Genomic DNA, 5,000 nt, shown 5'->3' with positions numbered 1-5,000 from the left:
AATCGCATTTTTGCCCGGATAGGCACCGGAATGCTTGGCCTTGGCTTGCCATAGCAGGGCATTGCTGGGTTGGGCTCCCTTGGCCTTCCGGGGGCCTTGGACGCTGTCTTGGGAAGACCATGGGCACAAGGCCATGGCATATAGTGAGGAATGGACCACGGTTGGCAAGGCTAGGCATATAGAGAGGAATGGACCACGGTTGCCAAGGTTGCGCAAGTTTTGGGCATTTTTTGCCCGGATATGCCCAAGTATGCCCCGATAGGCCCGTTACGCCCCGGTATGAACGCGTATGCCCGGATAGACTCGGTATGCCTTGGGATACATGCGTATGCCCCGATAGGCTTGGTACGCCCCGATATGCGCACGTGTGCCCCAGTAGGGCTCGGTATGCCCCGGTATGTACGCGTGTGCCCCGATAGGCCCGGTATGCCCCGATATGCACACGTGTGCCCCAATAGGGGTCGGTATGCCCCGGTAGGTACGCGTGTGCCCCGTAATGCACGTTTCGCAGATCTCCCCGCATGTCCCGCCCCTATATGTAATACTTACTTACTTACTTACTTTCTTTCTTGCTTGCTTGCTTGCTTGCAATGGTTGGGAGTGCCCGGCATGCCCCGCTGCAGAGACCAAGGGCGCAATGACTTGGCACCGCGGATGCCGGGACTCCGGCACTTCCCGTGGCACTGATGGTTGGTTCCAAAGACAAAAGGCCGTGCAAGGCCACCGCACCGCGGATGATTTTGCTCGTGCTGGCGCCGTTGTGTGGCCAAAGAACATGCGCGAATGCTCGTGTCGGAAGGGTTGGTGTCCTGGCCCCGCGGGTGTCACGAATGCTCGGTTGCGAAGACCATGGGACCAGAGCCATGGCACGTCGGATGATGGCTCCAGCTGGCGCCCCGGCACTTTCTGTGGCATTGATGCTCGGTTTCAAAGACAAACGTGCGCAGTGCCAGGGGACCGCGGATGACTGCTCGTGCTGGCCCCGTTGGGCGGCATTGATGGTCGGTTGCAAAGAAAATGCGCGATTGCTCGTGTCGGGGCCCGGCAAGCCAAGGCCAAGCGAGCCATGGCACGTCGGATGATGGCTCCAGCTGGCGCCCCGGCACTTTCTGTGGCATTGATGCTCGGTTTCAAAGACAAACGTGCGCAGGGCCAGGGGACCGCGGATGACTGCTCGTGCTGGCCCCGTTGGGCGGCATTGATGGTCGGTTGCAAAGAAAATGCGCGATTGCTCGTGTCGGGGCCTGGCAAGCCAAGGCCAAGCGAGCCATGGCAACGCGGATGATGGCTCGCTAGTGCTGGCGCCGTGCACAGTGGCCTCGCACACTCGCCCTGCACGCTTCCCTTGCACGAGCCTTGCACCCTAGCCATGCAAACTAGCCTTGCACGGTAGCCATGCACACAAGCCGTGCACATTAGCCATGCGCACAAGCCCCGCACACTAGCCTTGCGCACAACCCTTGCACACAAGCCATGCACTCGAGCAATGCACACAAGCCTTGCACTCAAGCAATGCACACAAGCCCTGGACACTAGCCTTGCACACGGGCCTGGCACACAAGCCTTGGGCACTAGCCTTGCGCACTAGCGTTCCACATGAGCCTTGCACACTAGCCTTGGACACTAGCCTTGCACACAGGCCTTGCACACTAGGCATGCTTGGGCGAGCTGATCCCGCATCAAGTCGACGGGTCTAGGCATTCTTGGGCGCAGATCCCGCATCGTCTCGTCGCGTCTGGGCGCAAACACGTCGCGTCTCGTTGCGTCTTCAGAAGTCGTCGCTAACAGCACCTTTGGTTGCCACTGGTGGTTAGGCTGGTTGGTTGCGCAAACCCTATAGGAGGGTGGCATGCTGGTGGGCGTTTTTGCCCGGATAGGCACTAGAATGTGCAGATTTTGGGCGTTTTTGCCTGGATAGGCTAAGGAATGGGCATGCTTTGGGCGTTTTTGCCCGGATAGGCACCGGAATGCTTGGCCTTGGCTTGTCCTAGCAAGGCATTGCTGGGTTGGGCTCCCTTGGCCTTTTGGGCGCCTTGGACGATGTCTTGCGAAGACCATGGGCACAAGGCCATGGCATATGGTGAGGAAAGGACCACGGTTGCCAAGGTTAGGCACCGGAATGCTTGGCCTTGGCTTGCCAAAGCAGGGCATTGCTGGGTTGGGCTCCCTTGGCCTTCCGGGCGCCTTGGACACTGTCTTGGGAAGACCATGGGCACAAGGCCATGGCATATGGTGGGGAATGGACCACGGTTGCCAAGGCTAGGCATATAGAGAGGAATTGCATTTTTGCCCGGATAGGCACCGGAATGCTTGGCCTTGGCTTGCCATAGCAGGGCATTGCTGGGTTGGGCTCCCTTGGCCTTCCGGGGGCCTTGGACGCTGTCTTGGGAAGACCATGGGCACAAGGCCATGGCATATAGTGAGGAATGGACCACGGTTGGCAAGGCTAGGCATATAGAGAGGAATGGACCACGGTTGCCAAGGTTGCGCAAGTTTTGGGCATTTTTTGCCCGGATATGCCCAAGTATGCCCCGATAGGCCCGTTACGCCCCGGTATGAACGCGTATGCCCGGATTGACTCGGTATGCCTTGGGATACATGCGTATGCCCCGATAGGCTTGGTACGCCCCGATATGCGCACGTGTGCCCCAGTAGGGCTCGGTATGCCCCGGTATGTACGCGTGTGCCCCGATAGGCCCGGTATGCCCCGATATGCACACGTGTGCCCCAATAGGGGTCGGTATGCCCCGGTAGGTACGCGTGTGCCCCGTAATGCACGTTTCGCAGATCTCCCCGCATGTCCCGCCCCTATATGTAATACTTACTTACTTACTTACTTTCTTTCTTGCTTGCTTGCTTGCTTGCAATGGTTGGGAGTGCCCGGCATGCCCCGCTGCAGAGACCAAGGGCGCAATGACTTGGCACCGCGGATGCCGGGACTCCGGCACTTCCCGTGGCACTGATGGTTGGTTCCAAAGACAAAAGGCCGTGCAAGGCCACCGCACCGCGGATGATTTTGCTCGTGCTGGCGCCGTTGTGTGGCCAAAGAACATGCGCGAATGCTCGTGTCGGAAGGGTTGGTGTCCTGGCCCCGCGGGTGTCACGAATGCTCGGTTGCGAAGACCATGGGACCAGAGCCATGGCACGTCGGATGATGGCTCCAGCTGGCGCCCCGGCACTTTCTGTGGCATTGATGCTCGGTTTCAAAGACAAACGTGCGCAGGGCCAGGGGACCGCGGATGACTGCTCGTGCTGGCCCCGTTGGGCGGCATTGATGGTCGGTTGCAAAGAAAATGCGCGATTGCTCGTGTCGGGGCCTGGCAAGCCAAGGCCAAGCGAGCCATGGCAACGCGGATGATGGCTCCAGCTGGCGCCCCGGCACTTTCTGTGGCATTGATGCTCGGTTTCGAAGACAAACGTGCGCAGGGCCAGGGGACCGCGGAGGACTGCTCGTGCTGGCCCCGTTGGGCGGCATTGATGGTGTGTTGCAGAGAGCATGTGCGATTGCAAGTGTCGGCCGGGTTTGGGTTCCCTTGGGCTTTCGGGTGCTGCGAAGACCATGGGCACAAGGCCCCGTCCTGGCCCCTTGTTCGATTCGCTCTCGTCTTGCGCTTGCTTCCAAGGTCCTCCATGACCTTCCCCATGGCCTTGCTAGATCCCCCCCATGACGCATGACCTCTGTCCGTTGATTGGTTTTGAGTGCACACCATGCCCGGCTTGGCACCGTGTTGTCGCGTGAGTGGCATTTGGATCGTGCATGCTGGTGGGCTACCTGCCAATGCGCACAAGCCTTGCACACTAGCCTTGCGCACGAGCCTTGCACAAAAGCCTTGGACACAAGCCTTGCGCACAAGCCATGCGCACAAGCCTTGGACGCTAGCCTTGCACACAAGCCATGCATACAAGCCTTGCTCACAAGCCTTGGGCACTGGCCCATCGCAGTAGCCTTGCACACAAGCCTTGCGCACTAGCTTTGGGCACGAGCCTTGCGCACTTGCCTTGGGCACTAGCCTTGCACACAACCCTTGGGAACTAGCCTTGCGCACCAGCCTTGCCCACAAGCCTTGCACACCAGCCTTGCACACTAGCCTTGCATACAAGCCTTGCACACTAGCCTTGCACACAGGCCATGCTCACTAGCCTTGGGCACTAGCCTTGCACACAGACCTTGGGCACTAGCCTTGCGCACTAGCCTTGCCCACGAGCCTTGCACACTAGCCTTGCACGCAGGCCTTGCACGCTAGGCATGCTTGGGCCAGCAGCTCCCGCATCAAGTCGGCGGGTGTAGGCACGGTTGGGCGCAGATCCCGCATCGCCTCGTCGCGTCTGGGCGCAAACCCGTCGCGTCTCGTTGCGTCTTCAGAAGTCGACGCTAACAGCACCTTTGGTTGCCACTGGTGGTTAGGCGGGTTGGTTGCGCAAACCCTATAGGAGGGTGGCATGCTGCGGGGCGCTGGAATGCGCAGGCTTAGGGCGTTTTTGCCCGGATAGGCACTGGAATGTGCTGGTTTTGGGCGTTTTTGCCTGGATAGGCTAAGGAATGGGCATGCTTTGGGCGTTTTCCCCGGATAGGCACTGGAATGGGCTGGTTTTGGGCGTTTTTGCCTGGATAGGCTAACGAATGGGGCATGCTTTGGGCGTTTTTGCCCGGGTAGGCACTGGAATGCCTGGCCTTGGCTGGGCATTGCTGGGTTGGGCTCCCTTGGCCTTTCAGGCGCCTTGGATGCTGTCTTGTGAAGACCATGGGCACAAGGCCATGGCATATAGTGGGGAATGGACCATGGTTGCCAAGGTTAGGCAATATAGAGGGCGGTGGGCGAGTAGGCCATGGCGTCACTTGTTTGCCCGTGTTTGCTCCCTTTGTGCGTTGTTTGGTTTTGGGAGCACACCTACCTTGCTAGGCTCGGCGGCTTACCCCTGCCCTTGTGGGTACTGGGTTGCACGTCTGTTTGCAACCCTATGGCTTGGTTGCTGCTGGCTTGGTTGGGTAGTTTGCCTCC

This window comes from Tasmannia lanceolata, unplaced genomic scaffold (assembly GCF_043159265.1).
Source record: "Tasmannia lanceolata isolate RefF3 unplaced genomic scaffold, GAP_Taslan_0.1 ptg000150l, whole genome shotgun sequence".
Classification (NCBI taxonomy): Eukaryota; Viridiplantae; Streptophyta; class Magnoliopsida; order Canellales; family Winteraceae; genus Tasmannia; species Tasmannia lanceolata.
The sequence above is the reverse complement of the archived record's forward strand: the minus strand, read 5'-3'. Positions refer to the sequence as shown.